Below are 21586 nucleotides of genomic sequence, written 5' to 3'. Positions count from 1 at the left end.
GTTCATTTTTATTTTTGTTTCCCTTGCTTCTAGAGATGTGTCTAGAAAGAAGTTCCTATGCCTGATGTCAAAGAGGTTGCTAACTGTGTTCTCCTCTAGGATTTTGATGGTTTCCTGTCTCACATTTGGTGTTTCATCCATTTTGAATTTTGTTTGTGTGTATGGTGTTAGAAAGTACACCAGTTTTATTCTTTTACATGTTGCTCTCCAGTTTTCCCAACACCATTTTTTCCATTGGATATTCTTTCCTGCTTTGTTGAAGATTAGTTGAGCATATAGTTAGTTGTGGGTCCATTTCTTGGTTTTCTATTCTGTTCCATTGATCTGTGTGTCTATTTTTGTGTCAGTACCATACGGTCTTGATCACTACAGCTTTATAACATGAAGTCCAGAATTGTAAGACCTCCAGCTTCGTTTTTTCTTTTCAAGATTGCTTTGACTCTTTCAGGGTCTTTTGTGGTTCCATACAACTTGTAGGATTGCTTGTTCGAGCTCTATGAAAAATGCTGGTGGTATTTTGATAGGAGTTGCATTAAATATGTAGATTACTTTGAATAGTATAGACAATTTATCAATATACATTATTCCACTCTATAAGCATGGAAGGTTTTCCATTTCTTTTTGTCATCTTCAATTTTTTTTTCATAAATGTTCTAGAGTTTTCAGAATACAGATCTTTTACCTTTTTGGTTAGGTTCATTCCTAAGTATCTCATAATTTCTAGTGCAATTGTTAATGGGATTGATTCCTTCATATCTCTTTCTGCTGCTTCATTATTGGTGTAAAGAAATTCAACAGATTTCTGTACATTGATTTTGTATCCTGGGACTTTACTGAATTCATGTATCAGTTCTAGCAATTTTTTTGGTTCAGTCTTTCACGTTTTCTACATAGAATATTATGTCATTGGTGAAAAGGGAAAGTTCAACTTTTTCCTTGCCAACTTGTATGCCCTTTACTTCCTTTTGTTGTCTGATTGCTGAGGGTAGGACTTCCAGTTCTATGTTAAATAACAATGGTGAGAGTGGACATCCCAGTTTTGTTCCTGACTGTACAGAAAAGGCTCTAAGTTTTCCTCATGGAGAATGGTATCAGCCTTTTTGTGTATGCCTTTTGTGATATTGAGGTATTTTCCCTCTATACCCACTTTGTTGAGGGTTTTTATCAGGAATTGATACTATACTTTGTCAAATGCTTTTTCTGCATCTATTGAGAAGATCATATGGTTCTTATCCTTTCTATATTTAATGTGGTATATCATGTAGATTGATTAACAAATATTGAACTATCAACCACCCTGACAACCCAGAAGTAAAACCCACTTGATCATGGTGAATGATTCTACTAATGTACTTTTAGATTTGATTTGCTACTATTTTGTTAATAATTTTTGCATCCATATTCTTCAGGGATATTGACTTATAATTCTCCTTTTTAGTGGGGTCTTCATCTAGTTTTTGAATCAAGATAATACTGGCCTCCTAGAATGAGTTTGGAGGTTTTCCTTACATTTTTATTTTTTAGAACAGCTTGAGAAGAATACTTATTAACACTTCTTTAAATGTCTGGTAGATTTCCCCTGGGAAGCCATCCAGCCCTGGACTTTTGTTGGTTGGGAGATATTGGATTACTGATTCAATTTCTTTCCAGGTCGTGGGTCTGTTCAAATATTCTATTTCTTCCTATTTCAAGTTTGGTAGCTTATGTTTCTAGGAATTTATCAATTTCTTTCAGATTGCCTAATTTGTTGGCATATAATTTTTCATAGTATTATCTTATAATTGTTTGTATTTCTTTAGTGTTGGTTGTGATCTCTCCTCCTTCATTTGTGATTTTATTTATTTGTGTCCCTTCTTTCTTTTTGGTAAGTCTGGCTAGTGGTTTATCAATTTTATTAATTCTTTCAAAGAATCAATTCCTGGTTTCATTGATGTGTTCTATCATTTTTTGTTTGTTTGTTTGTTTCCATATCACTTATTTCTGCTCTAATCTTTATTATTTCCCTTCTTTTAATGGCTGTAAGCTTAATTTGCTGTTCCTTTTCTAGCTTCTTTAGGTGTAAGGTTAGGCCATGTATTTGAGACTTCTATTATCTTGATGTAGTTCTGCATTGTTAAATAATTCTTGCTTATGACCCCTTTTGCTGTCTCAAAGGTTTTGGAAAGTCATGTTTTCATTTTCATTTGTTTACATGTATTTTTCTATTTCTTCTTCAATTTTCTGCTTGACCCACTCATTCTTTAGTAGGATGTTCTTTAAACTCCATGTATTTGTGGTTTTACCAAATTTTTCTTATGGTTGATTTCAAGTTTCATAGTGCTGTGGTCAGAAAATAAGCATGCTATAATCTCAATCTTTTTGTACTTGTTGAAGCCTGATTTGTGACCTAGTATGTGATCTATTTTAAAGAATGTTCCATGTGCACTTGAAAAGAATGTGTATTCTGTTTCGTTAGGCTGAAATGTTCTGACCAAATCTGTTAAGTCCATCTGGTCCAGTGTGTCATTCAAAGCAACTGTTTCCTTGTTGAATGTTTACTTAGATGATCTGTCTATTGATGTATGTGGGGTGTTAAAATCCCCTACTACTATTGTATTTTTTAAATTTGATTTTAATTTTTTAAGATTTCATCTACTTGCCAGAAAAAGAAAAAGAGAGACAGAGAGAGAGAACACAAGTGGGGCATAGGGAGAGCAGAGGAAGAGGGAGAAGCAGGCTCTGAGCTGAGATTAGAGCCCAATCTGGGCTGGATCCCAGGACACTGAGATCATGACCTAAATAGAAGGTAGCTGCTTAACCAACTGAGCCACCCAGGTGCTCCTATTACTGTATTATTGTCAATGAGTTCCTTTATGTTTTTTATTGATTGTTTTATATATTTGGGTGCTCCCAAGTTGGAAGTGTAAATATTTATAATTGTTAGATCTTTTTGTTGGATAATCCCCTTTATTACGTTATATTACCATTTCATCACTTGTTACAGTCTTTAGTTTAAAACCTAATTTGTCTGGGGGCACCTAGGTGGCTCAGTTGGTTAAGCATAGGTCTTTAGCTCAGGTCATGGTCTCAGGGTCCTAGGATTGAGTCCTGCACTGGGCTCCCTGCTCAATGGGGAATCTGCTTTTCCCTCCCTCTACTTGTTCTTTCTCTGTCTTTCAAATAAACAAATAAATAAATAAAATCTTTAAAAAAATAAAAAATCTACCTTTTCTTTTTTTAATTTATTTTTATTTATTTATGATAGACATAGAGAGAGAGAGAAGCAGAGACACAGGCAGAGGAGAGGGAAAAGCAGGCTCCATGCCTGGAACCCAATGCGGGACTCGATCCCAGGACTCCAGGATAGTGCCCTGGCCCAAAGGCAGGCACGAAACTGCTGAGCCACCCAGGGATCCCCCAAAATCTACCTTTTCTAATAAGAGTATTGCTCCTCCAACTTTGACATACATTTCAAGATAAAACGTTCTCCATCCTCTCACTTTCAATCTTCAGTAGTCTTTAGATTTAAAATGACTCTGTTCTGGCAACATATAGATGAGTCTTTTTTTTTTTTTAATCTTCTTGCACCGTATGTTTTCTGATTTGAGCATTACTATATGCTCATTTACATTCAGAGTAATTATTGACTGATATGAATGTAGTGTCATCGTATTACTTGCTTTATCATTGTTTCTAGAGATTTTCTCTGTTTCTTTCTAGACTTTATCATTTTTGGTCTTTCTTTCCCCCTGGAAGAGCCTGGAAGAGTCCCCTTTAATAATTCTTGGAGGGCTGGTTTAGTGATCACAAACTTCTTTAGTTTTTATTTGTCTGGGAAACTCTCTCTCCTATATTCTAAATAACAACTTGCTGGATAAAGTATTATTGGTTTCATATTTTTCACATTCAGCACATTGAATATATCATGCCACTTTCTTCTGATCTGTCAAATTTCTATGGAGACATCTGCTACTAACCTTATTTGTCTTTCCTTGTAAATTAGGGAGTTCTTTCGTCTTGCTGATGTTAGGATTTTTTCTTTGTCTCTATATTTTGCAAATTTAACTGTGATATGTTTTGGTGTTGGCCTATTTTGTTGATTTTGATGGGAGGAAAATGGTAGAGTATCTGTGGTATGGAAAATGGTATCTGTGGAGCCAGATACCTAGTCCACAGAGAGGGGAGTTCATACCCACCAGTGTCTTGGAAGGCCCCTCCCCCCCAGAAGAGCCAACAATCTCTCCTCATGTGTCCCAGGCATCCCTCAGTTTACTGCTTTCACTCTGTCTTTTTTCAGGCCATCTGCCCATTCAGCAGCACAGTGCACATTTAGGGTCTATCCCAGGCAGGCCAGCTAAGTTCAAAGACTCCAAAAACTTTCAGGAACTAGCATGGTGGGTACCCACACTGGTCACCTGGGGGAGATGCAGGGGAGGGAAATGGCACCCACCTGCACTGCCCTCAGGGCTTTATACCAGCCATACTGCAGACCTGTAAATCTCTAGTCTTTGAGCCCCACTGGTTATAGAAACTCATGAAAATCAGCCCCTCTCATTTATCCCAACCAATGGCTTTGGGGAAATGTTTTCCTTGTTCCATCTCTTATGCATTCCCCTCTCTCAATCTATCTCTCTTTCTCTATTCTCTCTGTGATCAGGGCTCCTTGCCTTCTGAAGCACATGTAATCTGTTTCTTCCCCAAACCAGGTCTCCACACCTTCTACCTCCTGTGGTCTTTCTCTCTATCTAGTGTTCTGTCAGTCTTCAGATCAATTTCTTGGGTATTCAGAATGATTTGATATTTATCTAGCTATGTTTGAGGGATGAGGCAAACCCAGAGTCCTCCTACTACTCAGCCATCTTAGCTCCTCCCCAAAAGTTTATCTTTTTATCCATTATTATTTTGGCTTAATCTGTTAAATGCAACCAAACCTAACTTTAACTAACATAAACCTCTTTTTAAAAAAGGTTTTTAATACTAGAAATCAACTGATTGTTAAGTATCAGTACTCCATGATCAAGTAGGGTTGATCCCAAGAATAGATGGAAAGTATCACATATGAATATCCATCAATATGTGGGCCTTTATTTATACGGTTTGTGATCTGCCCAGTTTGCCTGAGCCCATGGGGCTTCTTGAGATGCTGGACTTGCAATGCTAAAGTTAGGATAGTTCTGTGCCAAATAGTATGCTTGGTTTTGTCCATTTAGTCTGTATAATGTATGAAAGGACAAAATAGGTGATCAATTTAATATATTTAGAAACAACACTTAATAGAATAAAACACTCCTTCTTAATTAAAAATAAATGCTCAGTTTCTCTTCTGGTTGTGGCAGATTAGTTTGTTTTAGAGCTATACACTTATTGATAATAAATAGAGAAGCTAAGAAAGAAATGAACAAAATGAAACAAACAAAAAAAACGAATTGAATGCCTTCGAGTTACCAAGTCACAAATAACTTGCAATGCAAGATGAGAGAGCAAAGGAAATTCCGAAGCAGTGAGTCATTTGGGGTTTCCTGCCTGCTGGAGGCATTAACAAAGAGTCCAGAAGCACATCCACACTTATATAGACATTTGATTTATTGCTATAGTGGCTCTGCTGAGAAATAAGGAAAGGAAGGTTTAGTAGACCACATAGTATTATTAAAAACAAACAAATAAGCAAACAAATAAAAAAATCTGGACCCCATCTTACACAATACATAAAAATCAATCCTTACTAGATTTAGGTCTAAATTTAAATTTAAAATTATGAAGCTTCTTGAAGATAACATTGTAGACCTTTAGTTAAATAGACATTCCTAAATCACAAGATTAAAAATATTAATAATAAAGGTAGAAATACAGTTTTCATTAATTGAAAGATACTATTAATAGAATAAAAATGCAAGCTGTGAGTGGGAGAAAATATTTTGAATACATAAAACTGACAAAAATGTATGTTCCCCTCAAAACAACTAAGAATGTTAATACAACTAGATAAAAAGGCATACAAATGAATGGACACATCACAGAAATATACTAATTGATGACAAATATTCAAAGAGATGTTCAAATCCATTAATCATCAATGAAATGAAAATTAAAGCCACAATAAGATGTCACTATCCATCAGAAAAATTTCTCAAATTAAAAAAAAAATGTAAAAAAAAATGTGATAAGTGTTAAGAAGGACATTGAATAAGAGAAGAGTAATTTAGTAAAATCATTTTGAAGAATTCCTTTTATGTTACATCATACGCTAGGAAACAATAATTATTTTTTTTCATCTAAATGTCCATTAAACAATTAAAATGTGCATTTAAGGACATGGACAGGCATATTAACCTAAAATAGTTCATTCAAAACACTATTTTAATTTTTTCCATGTTTCTTTACAATCTTGATCCATATATCTCAATTTTTAAATATTTAAAACTATGAGATAAATACATTCCCCTAACCTCATCAATGTCTTTCAAACATGTTAAAATTCAAAATACACTTATCTTAGACACAGATATACTTCCAAGTTTAGTTAAACGGGACTTGATTTTTCTGGATTTATAAATACCTGTTTGAATTGAATGTTATAAATTTGGCAATTTATAGACTGAATTAAAGTATAATTATGATAAGTAAATCACATAATTGTAACTATTTTTACTGGAATTTGTTGATAAAAATCCTCATACTTCAAAAGGAATGTGACATTTCCTCACTTACTGTTTTTTGTTAATTTAGTTGAAATTATGTTTATAATTCATTAAAATGAAATGAGATGCCCGCTTGGAAATATGCTTATGAAAAGTTTATTCTTCTTTCACTTGATCATTTATATTTAATGTCTAACTGAAATACACTTTGTGTGATTCCAATTATTTATCTTGGAAAGAACTATAGAAACACATAATTTTTAATAAAGCCCTAAAAAGTATCTTGTGATTGAATTAGTATTCACTTAAATATGCTAAAATTTATAAATCTGGATATCTCTTAAGGGAAAAAAAAAGCTTATCATCACCTCATACTTATGCCATTTATTTAAGAAATCTATGTATTATTATCAATTCTTGCCATGTCTTTTCAAAAATCATGTAAATGCCTGTTACAGCAGTATTTAATAATAAAACAACAAAAATAACAATTCAAAGTACAGTTTTCACAACTAAATCTCCCATTCCTGAAAATAGATAAATAATATTTAATAAAGATACTAGTACCTACATATTACCTTCTATTCTGGTTCTAAGTTTTCAAAGTTCTTATGCTTCTACCATTCCTCAAATCCTTCAATTAAGATTCTGGTATTTTTGTGCATCTACCCTTATATGATCCTTTCAAGCAAGCTAATTTTCTTCAATTATTCCATAAAAGTTTGCATTAAAAATGTTTATTATCTTTTATTGGTAACTCTCTTTGGTTGATTCTCAAGTATCTTAACTAAATCATTTTAGAAAATTCAGATTTTTGCATGGAGATACTTGACAAAGTATTCAACACTTCAATATCCATTTTATTTTGTAATTAAGCAAATTATAGTAAATTTATCTCTAAAGGAAAGTGAGGAGGACTTCTGATTTTAACTCCAATATATAAAGAACTGGAAAGTTATCACTCCTTCTCCAACAAAAAGATAGACAAACTGAAATCAGTGACTTTTCTTGGATCCAAAAAGGGCAAGTTACTGATCCAATATCTAGAAATTAAGAGGTGCAGCCAGAGAAATAGGGAAACTTAAATCTGCTTTCCTGGAACAAAAGTGGTTGTAGGAATAAACTAGGAGGAACACTTAATGGTTATTTTGATAAATTAGTGGAGATTGAGTGTGGAGTAGCATGAGATTGGTAAGCTCTCAGAAGCTACCATATCTTCATGGGCTTTCACTGCAGGAATCTTCCATCACTTTCTGTCCCCTCAAGTCTCTGATTTCCATGTGAAGATCTGACAAAGATTACCTCTTGGCTCTGGGAGTAACCAATCTAATATACTGCCAGAGCCTTCTCAGTAATAAAGGCCTACTCTTCAAGGAAAATAACTGTACTAGAGTACAGTTTTAAAACTTTACCCCAGGTGAGAGAAAAGAATTCATTTATACTCCAGTAACCTCCAGCCTGTCTGTAGCACTTAAGTGGAAAATGCTATGCTAAATAAAACATGGTCAATAGGGGCTAAAGCCTAAAACAATAATAACAACAACAACAAAAACAACAACAACAAACCCATCAAACAAACAAACAAACAGCAGATTGGGAGCACCAGAGCCAGAGAAAGGACCAAAAGCTGTACCACTGAAAAAAACACTAATGAAGTACACAGCCTTGAGATATAAGCCTTTGAAAAGACTAAGATTTGGTTAAAGGATTATAGAATACTACCTCTACCCAACTTCCTGTCATCATACAGAGTTCCAATATAGTAACAGTGGGTTACAGATGGAAGAGCTTGAAGATACAGACTATCTCTGAGGAAGGGTCTTCAGGGAAGTTTAAAGACAAGAGGGGAGACAAAATCAAAGACACAAAAAGAATTTGAAGCATCTGATACCTAGCTAAACAAACATTAAACATAAACCCAACTATTATCCAGAATAACAAAGATCTGTACTATAAAGATCTACTTAATTCATCTCCTGTTATTCATTACAAAATGTCTGACATCCAACAAAAAAATTGTGAGGTATATTAAAATGCAAAAAATTACATGATCTGAAGTGGTAAAGGAATCATAATAAAATTCATATATGACACAAGTATTATAATTATCTGACAGGGTGTTTAGGGTATTTAAAATAACTATGATTCACAACTTAAGAGCCCAAATATGCAAAGTAGACAGCATCAAAAGATATATGGGTAATGGAAACAGAATGAAATTCTAAGAAATAATCAAAAGGAAATGATAAAAATTGAACACACAGAAATATATATATATATATATATATATATATATATATATATATAAAGAATACATTTAAAGGCTCATCAGTACTCAACAAAGCTCAGGGGGAAAAAGTGTGAATTGAATATATGTCAATGGAAATTTTCCACACTGAAAGTCAAAAGAAAAAAGAATGAAGAAAAATTAAAATTGAATATCCTATTATGTTAGACAATATCAAAAGCTATACATATGTGAAATCAGAATACCAGAGAAGAAAAAAAATGGAGAAAAATAAATATTTGAAGTGACAATGGCCAAGAAATTTCCAGAATACATAGTCATCACATTACATATTCAAGAAGTTCAGAGCACCAAGCAAGACATAGATTTTTTTAATTGAAAAAGAAAAAGAAAGGATGAGTATACTAACCCTTAGACATATCAAATTCAAATTGCAGAGAAAATCTTAAAGAATCAATCTAGAGAGGTAGAAAACACTTTATAGAAGAGCAAGATAACAATTACAGGAGATTTAATGTCTAAAACCATTCATGCTAGAAGAGAGTGGAGTGAAATATTCAAAGTATTGAAAGAACAAAACTACCAACTTAGATTTCTATATCCAATGAAATTATCCTTCAGTAGTACAGGAAAGAAAAAAGATATTCTTAGGCAAACAAACACAGAGGAATTTATCATTAGCAGACCTTTCCTGAAATAGAGGATAAAAATATTCTTCAGGTAAGAGGAAATTTATTTAGGTCAGAATTCATATCTACATAAAAAAAAAAGATCAGAATAGGAATAATGAAGATATTCTGTTTTATTTCTTATTCTTACTTGATCTAAAATATAACTCTTTGCTTAAAGTAATAAAATAAAAATGTATGGGTTAATTAGAGCATATGGGTAAGTGTAATACAGCAATATCACAAGTAACAGGAGAGAGAACTGGGACACTGTTATAAAGTGCCAGTACTACATATGAAGTGGTAGAGTGCTACTTGATGGTAGATTTAGTCTAAGAAAAAATGCATATTGTAAATTCTGAATAATTAGTATTTTTTAAATTAAAATATAGTTAATACACAATGTTATTAGTTTCAGGTGTACAATATAGTGATTTAACAAGTGTATTTGATATGCCAGCCTCACTTCAAGTGTAGCTGTAATCCATCACCATTCAGAGCTATTACAATACCATTGTCTATCTTCCCTATGCTTTATAACTAAAAGCTTTTTTAAAGTATAATTTCTATGCTAAGAGAAAAGATAGAATGAAATCATATAAATGCTCAAATAGAATTGGAAAAGGCAGAAAAAGGGAGGGTGAAACAAAGACCAAATATAACAAATAGATGACAATTAGGAATATAGTAGATATTAATACAAAAACATAAATAATCACTTTAAATGTGGATGTATAAATATACAAATTAAAAGATCCTGTAAGATTGGGTTATTATTATTTTTTTTTAATATAAAGACCAGTATAGGTTGCAAGTGATGTAATTAGAGAAAGATGTATCATGAAAACACTGATTAAAGGAGGGTTGAAGTAGCTATATTAGTTTTAGGTGAAACAAACTTCAGAACAAGAAATTTATGAGTAATAATGTGGGCATTACAAAATTATAATAGGGGCAATTCTCCAACAAGACATTAGCCATCTCAAATGTGTATATACTTAAAATGTATCAGAACACATGAGGTAAGAACTGCAAAGAGAAATAGACAAATCCATTATCAATGTTGTAGACTGGAAATACATTCTGTTGATAATTCATTAATCAAGCAAGCAGAAAATCAGTAAGAATGGAGATGACCTGAACAGCACAATAAATCAACTTGATTTAATTGACATGTACAGAAAACTTTAACAACAGGCAAATAAATGTGATTTTCCAACTTATATGAAATATTCACCAAGATAGCTGTATTCTGGGCTGTAAAACAGCAAATTAAAAAAAAAAACAGAATTATACAAATATGTCCTCATAACATAATTAAGATAGAAATCAATAGGAAAAATATAACTAAAAAATTCCAAATTCTTGGACATTATACACTATCTTTCTAATAACTTACAGACTTTTTTAAGGTCTCAGTATAAATTCTTTTTAAAAATCTTAAACTAAATTAATACAAAAATACAATTTATCAAGACTTAAATTTTGTGCAGCAAAAGCACCATTTGAGGGAAATGTATAGCATGAATGCATATATTAGAAAATAATGCAGGTCTAAAATCAATATAACTAATCTTCCACCTTAGAAAACTAGAAAAACAAGATCAAATTCAGCTTTAAAACAAGCAGAATAATAAGAGAGAGAGAGAGAGAAGAAAAATAAATTTTAAATAGGAAAACAATAGATAAAAATCAATAAAATCAGCATCTGGACCCCTGAAAAACTTAACAAAACTGATGAACCTCTAGCCAGGCTAACCATGTAAAAAGAGGGAAGACACCAACTACTAATACCAGAAAAGAAAGATCTAGGACACTGATAATATCAAATGTTGGCACGTATGTGGAGCAACAGGAACTCTCATTCACTACTGGTATGAATACAAAATGGTAAGGCAACCATGGGAAACAGTTTTGCAGTTTCTTACAAAACTAAACATACTCTTAACGTATGATCCAGTTAATAGTGCTCCCTAATATTTACCCAGACAAGTTGAAAATGTATTTCTACACAAATACCTGCACATGGATTTTTTTTTTTTTTTGAAGATTGTATTTATTTTTTCGTGAGAGGGACAGAGAGGCAGAAACATAGGCAGAGGGAGAAGCAGGCTCCTTGCAGAACTCAATGCAGGACTCAATCCCCCTACCTGGGATCATTTCCCTCAACCAAAGGCAGAGGCTCAACCTCTGAGCCACCCAACCATCCCTGCACATGGATGTTTATAAAAGTTTCATTCATAATTGCTAAAACCTGACAGTAACAAAGATTAGGTGAATGGATAAACTATGATGCATCTAGATAATGGAATATTAGTGCTACAAATAAATGAGCTATCAAGTCAAGAAAAGACATTAAGGAGACTTGAATGCATATTACTAAGTGAACAAAGCCAAACTGAAAAGCTATGTACTGTATGATTGCAACCATATGACATTCTAGAAAAGACAAAACCATAGAGACCATAAAGAGATCAGTGGTTTCCAGGGTGGAAAGGGGAGATAAATAGGCAGAGCACATGGGACTTTCTGGGCAGTAAAAATAAAATTGACCTTTGGGGATCCCTGGGTGGCCCAGCGGTTTGGCACCTGCCTTTGGCCCAGGGTGCGATCCTGGAGACCTGGGATCGAATCCCACTTCGGGCTCCCAGTGCATGGAGCTTGCTTCTCCCTCTGCCTGTGTCTCTGTCTCTGTCTCTCTCTCTCTCTGTGTGACTATCATAAATAAATTTAAAAAATTAAAATAAAATAAAAAATAAAAATAAAATTGACCTTCGTATGACACAGGGGTTAGGGGCTCTACTATATGCAGTTGAAAATCCACAAATAACTTTTGACTCCCTTAAAATTTAACTATTAGTAGCCCACCGTTGACCAGAAATCTCAGGAAAACAAAGAGTTAATTAACACATATTGTGCATATGTATTATATGCTATATTCTTTCAATAAACTAAGCTAGAGAAAAGAAAATACTAGGAAAATTATAATGAAAAGAAAATGCATTTATAGTATTGTACCATAAATTCTGCATATAAGTAGACCCACAAACCTGAGTTGTATCAAGGGTCAACTATACTTGATATATAATATTATAATTATAGATATATGTCATTAGTCATTTGTCAAAACCCATAGAATATATAATAATCAAGAGTGAAACCCTAAGGTAAATTATGGACTTTGGGATTATGATGTGTCAATGTAGATTCATCTTGTATATAAAAAAAATATCATTCCTGTAAGTGATGTTAATGATGGGGGAGGCTATGGGTGTAGAGGTGTTGAGGGTATATGGAAAATCTCCTCTACCTTCCTTTCAACTTCATTGTAAACCTAAAACTACTCTAAAAAAAATAAAGTTTTAAAAAATGAGAAGAAAGAGAGGCATTATTGCTACTGATCTTATGGGCACTAAAAGGATTATAAGAGGATACTATAAACAATGCAATACCTGTAGCTCAGTAACTTAGATAAAATGGAGACATTTTTTGAAAGACACAAACTACTAAACTCATAAAAAATAAATTTAAATAGGCCTATACCTACTAAAGAAAATGAAGGAGTATTTAAAAGCTTTCTTTTAAAAGAAAGTACCAGGTACAGATAGAGGACTTTGTTGGTAAAATTTTCCAAACATTTAAGGAATAAATAATACCAAGTTTCCAAAATCTCTTAGAGCAGAGATTTATTGCCTAACTTATTCTATGAAGTCAGCAATGTCCTAATACCAAAACCATGATATGGCATAAAAAGAAAAAAACTACAGGCAATTATGTCATGAGCTTAGATGCAACAATCCTCAAAAAACATTAGTAAACTGATTCCACTGATGTTATAAAGAATTATATACTAGGATCAATTAGGATATATTCCAGATATATGAGGCTAATTAAGCATTAAAATGTTAATCAATGTAATCTACAATATAACTAGGCTAGAAAAGTAAAATCATATGGTCATATTAATCAGTAAAACACAATCTAACCTTCATTTAAGACATGCATACTCAACAAAGTATGAATATGGAGAATCTTCTGAAATGATAATGTTTACCAAAACCCCACAGCTAACATCATCATTACTTTATATCTGAAAGATAGAATTCTTTTATTCTAAGATTAGAAATAAGGCAAGGTAAGGATATCTATTCCTATTGACATTGTAATGTATGTCCCAGCTAGTACAAAATTAGAAAGAAGGAAGGAAGGAAAGAAGGAAGGAAGGAAGGAAGGAAGGAAGGAAGGAAGGAAGGAAGGAAGGAAGGAAGGGCAGGAGGAAGCAGACTGAAGGAAACAGGGAAAGAAAAGGTATAAATGTGGGGAATATATAAAACTGAGGCAACAACATAAAAATCCTGAAACTATAAAGTTCATATAAGTAAAATAAATCAGAACAGAGAAAATAAAACATAGATGACAACAACATAAAAATCCTGAAACTATAAAGTTAATATAAGTAAAATAAATCAGAACAGAGAACAATAGATAATGTATGATCTCACTTATATGTGGAATATAAACAAAAGAAACAAAAACAAACAACCAAAGGAATAGATACAGAGAACAGATGTGCTTGTCAGAGGTGAAGTGTAGGGGTAGGGAAAATGGGTGAAGAAAAAGAAATGAAAATATTAAGATCAGATGATACATGGTCACTATACAAAGGTCAATTGTATTACTACATGACAACAATGAATACTTGAATTTGAAATTGAAAAGTCAACACCAATCAAAATACACTAAAGAAGAACTTCCAAATAAATCTACCAAAATACATATAAGATTTGTATGTAGAAAACAGCAAAATATTCACAAAAGAACTCATGATCTAAATAAATGGAAAGCTTTTTTCTGTTTATGGATTTATCTCAATATTGACAAGATATAAAGATACAAATATAAAAATATAAAATATAAATTCTACCCAATTTGATCTACAGATTTAATGCATTTCTAATCAAAATCCCAAAAAGTCACTTGTAGGGGCACCTCGGTGGTTCATTTGGTTAAGTGTCTACCTTTGGCTCATGTCATGATCCTGAGGTCCTGGGATGGAGCCCCTTCTGGGGTTCCTTGCTCAGGGAGGGGCCTGATTTTCCCTCTCCCTCTGCCCCTCTCCCTGCTCATGCAGGCTCTCTGTCTCTCAAATAAATAAATAAAATCTTTTAAAAAAGATTAAATATTTAAAGATTTAAATATTCTACATAATTAAAAGAATATTTAAAGAATATTTAAAGATTTAAATATTCTACATAATTAAAAAAGTCATTTGTAGTGACAAATTTATGCTGGAAGTTAATGCAAGCAAATTAAAAACAATAATTTAGGGGGTACCTGGGTGGCTCAGTGGTTGAGCATCTGCCTTCAACTCAGGTTGTGATTCTGGGGTCCTGGGATTGAGTTCCACATCAGGCTCCCTGCAGGGAACTGCTTCCTGTCTCTGTCTCTGTGTCTGTCATGAATAAATAAATAAAATCTTTAAAAAAATAATAACAGGCAATTGGGAAATCCCAGGTTGGCATGCAGACAGTGACAAGGAAACCTAATTGTATTACAAATGAATGAAAGAACATCACTGAAGGGTCTGAGAGAAAAAAAAAAATGCTAACAGAAGTAATTTTGAAAATGTGTGAGGAATCCAGTTGCTAAAATTGTTTCCTGTAAGGATATGTGTTAGCAATTCTAAAACCATTATACATGTATACAGGAATTGAACAAATAAATAAATGGAAGACAGATGGTGGGAGCCAGATTCTTCATGGTTAGAATGGAGTTTAGACAAGCCAGAGATGAAGGCTAGAATTAACCATAGTGTAATGGTTCAGAGTTGAAGCCAATAGTATGAACTCATGTTAAGCTTAATGTAGAACTAACAGTAGTGTGTGTAAATATATGACAAACACACACATTCACACATACACATACATATATACATGAATATAAGTATAGATGTATGTACATGCACAGGATAGCATACACATACCATGTATTTCCTTGCTCTGTCAACTGAGAGGGCCTAAAAACAACAACACACTTGTAGCAATTAACAGTAGTAGTGCCTACTGGTTTCTAATACCAATTTCCAATAAGAATAACCAGATCTTCTTAAAGAAATGACTAATTCTAGGATTAAGGGACAGAATATTAATGAGGATTCCAAAGTATCTTATAGTATTAGAAAGCAAGAAAGTGCTAAAATAAGCAAACAAACAATAATGGGCATCTGTCAAAATGATATGGGAGCCAACTAAAAAATTCCCAATGACCAAAGACAAAAGAATATGAGTATAAAAGTATATTAATTAGTCCATAAAGGTATAAAAATGTTTGAATAAATAATAAATAGAGAAGAGACAATTCTCCTGTGCAGAAATATTCTACATAATTTATATAGATGCATTGCCCTCAAAAAGATACAACATAACTACCCACTCCTCGAGTATCCTTCAGTGATGCATACACAGATTGACTTATTTTAATTGGGGATATATGGAAAGGGGAGAAAAAACAATAACTTTACAGTAGAGAAACATGACAACCACTACCTTGGCTAAATGATCAAAGTCAACCTCAGCAGTAATATGTCATGTTGATACTGTGAATCCTTGATATGATATGATAAGAATGTAATCTTACGTTTGTGGTCTTCTTTCTTCTAGCCTAATTATTAAGAAAAAACATTAGGCAAATCCTAATTAAGAGAAATTCTACAAAAGACCCAAATGGTACTACCCAAAATTCTCAGGATCCTCAAAGCAAGGAATTGTGAAAAAAACTCTCTTAACCAAGGGGTATCTAAGGAGACATGACAACTACATATAATATGGTGTCCTGGATAGAGTTCTGGAATACAGAAAGGAGATTAAGTAAAATGTCAAGAATTCCAAATAAAGTATGGACATCAGGTAATAATGTATCAATATTGGTACATTCATTATAACAAATAAAACATACTATGATAATAATGGGGGCACCTGGGCACAGGGCACACAGGAATTCTTTTACTGTCTTCAGAACTTTTCTGTAAATCTAAAACTACTTTATAATAGAAAATATATATATTTAGAAAAATGATGTGATTTGAGAAAATAATCAGTTACTACTTCTTTCATTTATTTATTTTTGTTTTGGCTGTGGACTTAGCAATATATTGGAAAGTTATGTATTTTCCCCTTTGTCCATCAAAAAATGGGACAACCAAAGATGTTTGTTCTGAATTTTGGGCTCCATTAGCAAAGAGGAGTGTTTATTAGGTTATGCTGTTTCAGGTGAGTTCCTTAATCATAAGGAACATTAAACTGTGCTCTGGAAAACAGACCACCTTTGCCTATATCTAATATGAAACAAAACAAAACAAAACAAATGAAATGAAATAAATAAAATAAAAACTATCTATGGCAGTGGGCAAATTTTTAGCTTTTGGAGTTACAGTCTATTCATATTTGAACTTTAGAACCTGATGCCTACATAACACTGGTTAAGTTAGTAAACTCTGAATATTAGTCTCTTTATCTGTAAAATCTAGACAATAATCATACCTTTCTAATAGTCCTTCATGACATAAACTATTTAAATTATTTAGTTTATTACTTGGTATATAAAATGTGCTTAATAAATGTGAGTCATTATTAATACATTATTAATATTACCTCTCCTTTCACAGACTTTAGCCTCTTCTAGTGTTTAACCACTGTTAAAAATATGGCACACATTCTGTCAAGATTTTTTTTAAAGATTTTATTTATTTATTCATGAGAGAAACAGAAAGAGAGAGAGAGGCAGAGTCACAGACAGAGGGAGAAGCAGGCTCCATGCAGGGAGCCCGACCTGGGACTCAATCCTGGGTCTCCAGGATCAGGCCCTGGGCTGAAGGCAGTGCTAAACTGCTGAGCCACCTGTGCTGCCCTGTCAAGAATTTTTTTTATGAATTTTATGTATATATACAGATTTGTGTGTGAATGTATTTATACACACACGTATGCACAAATACTTTTATTTTCCATTTGATTTTTTGACACCATGCTTTGCCTTACTTGCTTAAGTTTATGACTAAAATCCTTTGTCTACACTTTCATGCAGCACCTTACTTCATGATATGGATTATCTATAATTTCTAAGTATCTCAGATGGACATGTAGATTGTTTTCATTTTTAATCCTGCAAGTGATGGTGTCTTATGTATTTGTGCATAGCATCAATAATAATCATAAGATTTGCATAGTGCTCAATATGTGTCTGATACTATTATATTCACTCATTGAATACTCACAGGGAAACACAGGGAGGGTAATTAACTTGCCCAAGTTTACACAGATGTTTCTTTTAACTTTATTTTAATGTCATGACCTACATTTGAGACTTCTAAACCTTCCTGAGTCTATTTGATAAATATTTTTATGCAAAGGCATGCATTTGACTTTTCATATATATTATTATACACCTGCCCTCTTTTTCTTAATATCTGCCTCACATATATTTTTTCTGGTTCTCTATTCTTAGCTTTTCTGGGTCATTTCTTTGTTTTATATTCCTTACACAGAGTATATAGTTGGATTGTGTTGGCTTAGTTATTTTATTTTTTAACTTTTCTTACAGTCTCAGAATGTAATATGAAAGTATATCCAGTTTGCACATATCTTTGAAATTATTTTTGATGTCTATTTTTCTCTTATTTTTCTCACATTATTTTTCCACTCCCTATCATACTTACTCTTTGAATTGTTCAAGATGTTTTTTACTCAGTCTTTATTCCTATTATTTGAGTTATACATTAAGAACTATTTAAGTTTATATTCTTTTTCAATACTTTGAATTAATAACTATAAACTATAGCATTCTTGTACTCCACATCCCCCTACTCTACCACCTACTTCTTTGTCATAAACAAGAATATATAATTATTTTGAATGTTCTGGTCTGTGGTACAATTGATATCTTAACTATATGTTTTGATTTTTTTCCATGATATTTTCTTACCATTATTTCTTATAAAATACATATTTCAATTTAGGTTTTTATCTGTTTCAAAATCCTACTCCTTTAAAAATTTTAACTTGATTTGCCTTTGAACCACTGATTCTAATTCCATTATGAACTAGCATTCAAGAGTGGGGGCAAAATAAAGATATAGAAGTAATAACCACTTGGATATGTCTGAGTACATAATAATTTTTTGTGTATTTTCTTTAGTAATATTTTAAAAATTTGTTTCCAGTTTTATCTATTCTTTTGAGCTTTGTTTGTTTTACTTTTTCAATATTATTTTGCTCTCTTTGGGATTTTGAGTTTGGAACTACTTTTTCCTAGTGTTGGCTCTTCCCAATTATATTGGCAACCCAGTGTCAAAACATAATCTACACTACTTATAATAATTCATAATAGTAATTATAATTATTATTTTGTCTTGATTTTTGTGGCTATATATATACATAAAATGCCTAACGTCTACTAATTATAAAACATAGAGCGGATTTTACATAGGCAGGCACCTGTACAACTACCACTCAGATAAATATATTGAATATATTTTTAAAACCACAGATGTTTCCTACATGCTCCTTTCCTTATAGACTCTGTTGAAAAAAAAAAAAAACTATTCTGATTTTCATCAACAAACATTATTTTTGTCTCTTATGAACTGAATATAAACTGAATTATTAAATATGTTATATGCCCAGTTTCTTTCACTCAACAAAATGCCTGTGTGGTTATACATGTAGCAGTTGTCATTCTTTTTAGTTGTGTGTAGTGTTCTATGGTACATACCCACAATTTTTAATCCATTTTCTATTGGTAGAGTTAGAGGATAATCTCCATGTTGGTGGGATCCCAATCACAGAGAAGTAAATGCTGCCTAAGTGGTTTTGATATCACTGAGTAGGCATTAAGTTGCAGAGTGAAAAATAATTTTGGGGTGACAAGGCGGGAAATAAGAAGCTCAAACAAAATTGCAAGTCATTTCATTCTGGCATCACAATACCTATTCAGAACCTCATACTGGAAAATTCCATGATGAAGGCAACTGGCAAAGGAGATTCGTTATTTGTAGACCTCCAGCTCCAATATTCTAAAGCACAGTACAGTGGGTTGGGTTTCAAGTTGAGACAGAAAAGTTTAATAACCAACACTGATGTCAGTAGCCCGCTTCTGGCCATTGGTGGGAAAACATAAGATGTGGGGTTGGAAAAGTTTGCCTCCTTATCTCATGGTGACTATAAGCTATTTATTTGTTTGTTTGTTTATTTACTCACTTATTTATTTAGATTTTATTTATTTATTCATGAGAGACACAGAGATAGGCAGAGACATAGGCACAGGGAGAAGCAGGCTTCCTGTGGGGAACCTGAATGCAGGACTTAATCCCAGGACCCTAGGATCACAACCTGAGCCAAAGGCAGAGGCTCAACCACTGAGCCAATCAGATGTCCCGACTATAAGCTATTTAAATGTCTGTCTTAATAGCTTGTTTATCAGTACAATTTCTTCAAAGAACAGAATATCATTCTTCTGCCTCCTTTTATTCTTTCTCTCTGGATGGGGTTTGAAAAATTATGTTGAACTGTGCTCTTCTATTTTCTTGAGTCCCCAAATTCATATTATAGACTTCCTAGTAAGCCAGAGCTCCATCCTGTTTTGTTTAATTGATGATTTCTAAATTCAAACTTTTCAGGGTATATTTTAGAAGAAAATCTTATTTTGGTCTTTCCTACTAGAACTTAAGCTTACTATATATTTTCTATCTTATTTTATTTACTAAGATATGCAATTCCCTCGAAATCAACCATTCTTGTACTTTTAGGAATATACTTCTGAGTTAGGGACAATGGGGGTAGGCAGGGCTAAGTGGGGGCCCCGGGGGCAGACTCACAAAAAAATCCCAAAAATGCTGAGGTGTAAGGAAACCAGAGATAAGGGAATAAACCAGACTACCCTGACCTAGGTGTGGGCAAGAAGGGTATCTTTTTATGACAGTCATCTGTGACCAACAAATAACCGGACCCCGAAGAAGAAGTAAGCCATTAAAGATATTATCACTGGTACTTGCTCAATGATGATACCAGAAGATAATGTTAAAAGAATTTAGGATCCCTGGTTGGCTTCCAATAAAAGACCAACATTACAAGCTCTCAGTGGCAACCCTGTCGGGATCCCTCTCACATCTGAGAGCTTTCTCTGTATTCTCACTTAATAAACTTCTATCCCTTTATTCACTCTCCTTGGTCTGCGAGATTCATTCTTCGACTCCGTGAGACAAGAACCACGCTCTCCCGTATCAAAAGTCTTTTGATTCTGCTAAAAGGTATCCAAGGGTTTCTCTTGAGTATGGCCTCAGAAAATTGCTCAGAGAAATAAATGTAGTTTTGTGAGATATGTGTGTGTGTGTGTGTGTGTGTGTGTGCAAGTGTCTTGCATTCTTTCCTGGACCTGGGCATACTTTTTCAGTGGTCCGAGCCTAATTAGATAAATATGCAAATAGAAGTTTGAGAACAGCAATGAAGAAAATAAGAGTTAACTTTACCAGGATAAAAAAGAAAGGGGTAGAAAAAAGAAATTTTGTTTCTATTGTTTAAAGTACTGCTAGAATTGCAAAAAAACAGAGCAAACAAATTGAAAAGCTATCACCTGAAATATGGGCAATAAGCAAATGTAAAACTAGGGTTGCAGTTATGGAGACCTGCTTTGGGATTATGAGACTAAGTCTCTGGCAAGAAGCAATGTGTAAGAGCCAGTTCTCAGATGTCTACATTAAACTAGGACCCATGTAGTCTGCTAAAATGTCATATGTGTCCGTTCACTCCCGATCAGAGGCAAACCTACACTGGTTTTGGAAGAAATTTAGTATCTTAGCATTGCCACACATTTAGTACAATTTAGATATAGTTAAAATAACCATTTAAGCATACCTTATAAATGAGTTTCAGCAAAAACCATAGATCTTCAAAGACTCTACATTTTGGAATCATATAAAGAATAGAAAAAGCCAAATCTGATTATTTAAAAATATAGAATTAAAATAGCAAGCAAAAAGAGAATTGTGAGTTGGAGGATAGGAG

At 33.1% G+C, this 21586-nt stretch overlaps 1 long non-coding RNA gene across 4 annotated transcripts in view; it reads right to left on the bottom strand.

Annotated features, from left to right (window-relative positions):
- Window positions 1-19474, bottom strand: part of LOC144304268 (uncharacterized) — a 57748-nt gene extending 38274 nt beyond the window's left edge. For all 4 annotated transcript variants that reach the window (XR_013371191.1, XR_013371189.1, XR_013371190.1 and 1 more), the window contains exons 1-2: window positions 19299-19474; window positions 14868-14985 (exon numbers count right to left, since the gene is read on the bottom strand). This is a non-coding gene — a long non-coding RNA (uncharacterized LOC144304268). The remainder of the gene's footprint in view (window positions 1-14867; window positions 14986-19298) is intronic.
- Window positions 19475-21586: the final 2112 nt, after the last annotated feature.

This window comes from Canis aureus, chromosome 33 (genome assembly GCF_053574225.1).
Source record: "Canis aureus isolate CA01 chromosome 33, VMU_Caureus_v.1.0, whole genome shotgun sequence".
NCBI classification, from domain to species: domain Eukaryota; kingdom Metazoa; phylum Chordata; class Mammalia; order Carnivora; family Canidae; genus Canis; species Canis aureus.
This window is presented reverse-complemented; position numbering and strand designations above follow the sequence as displayed.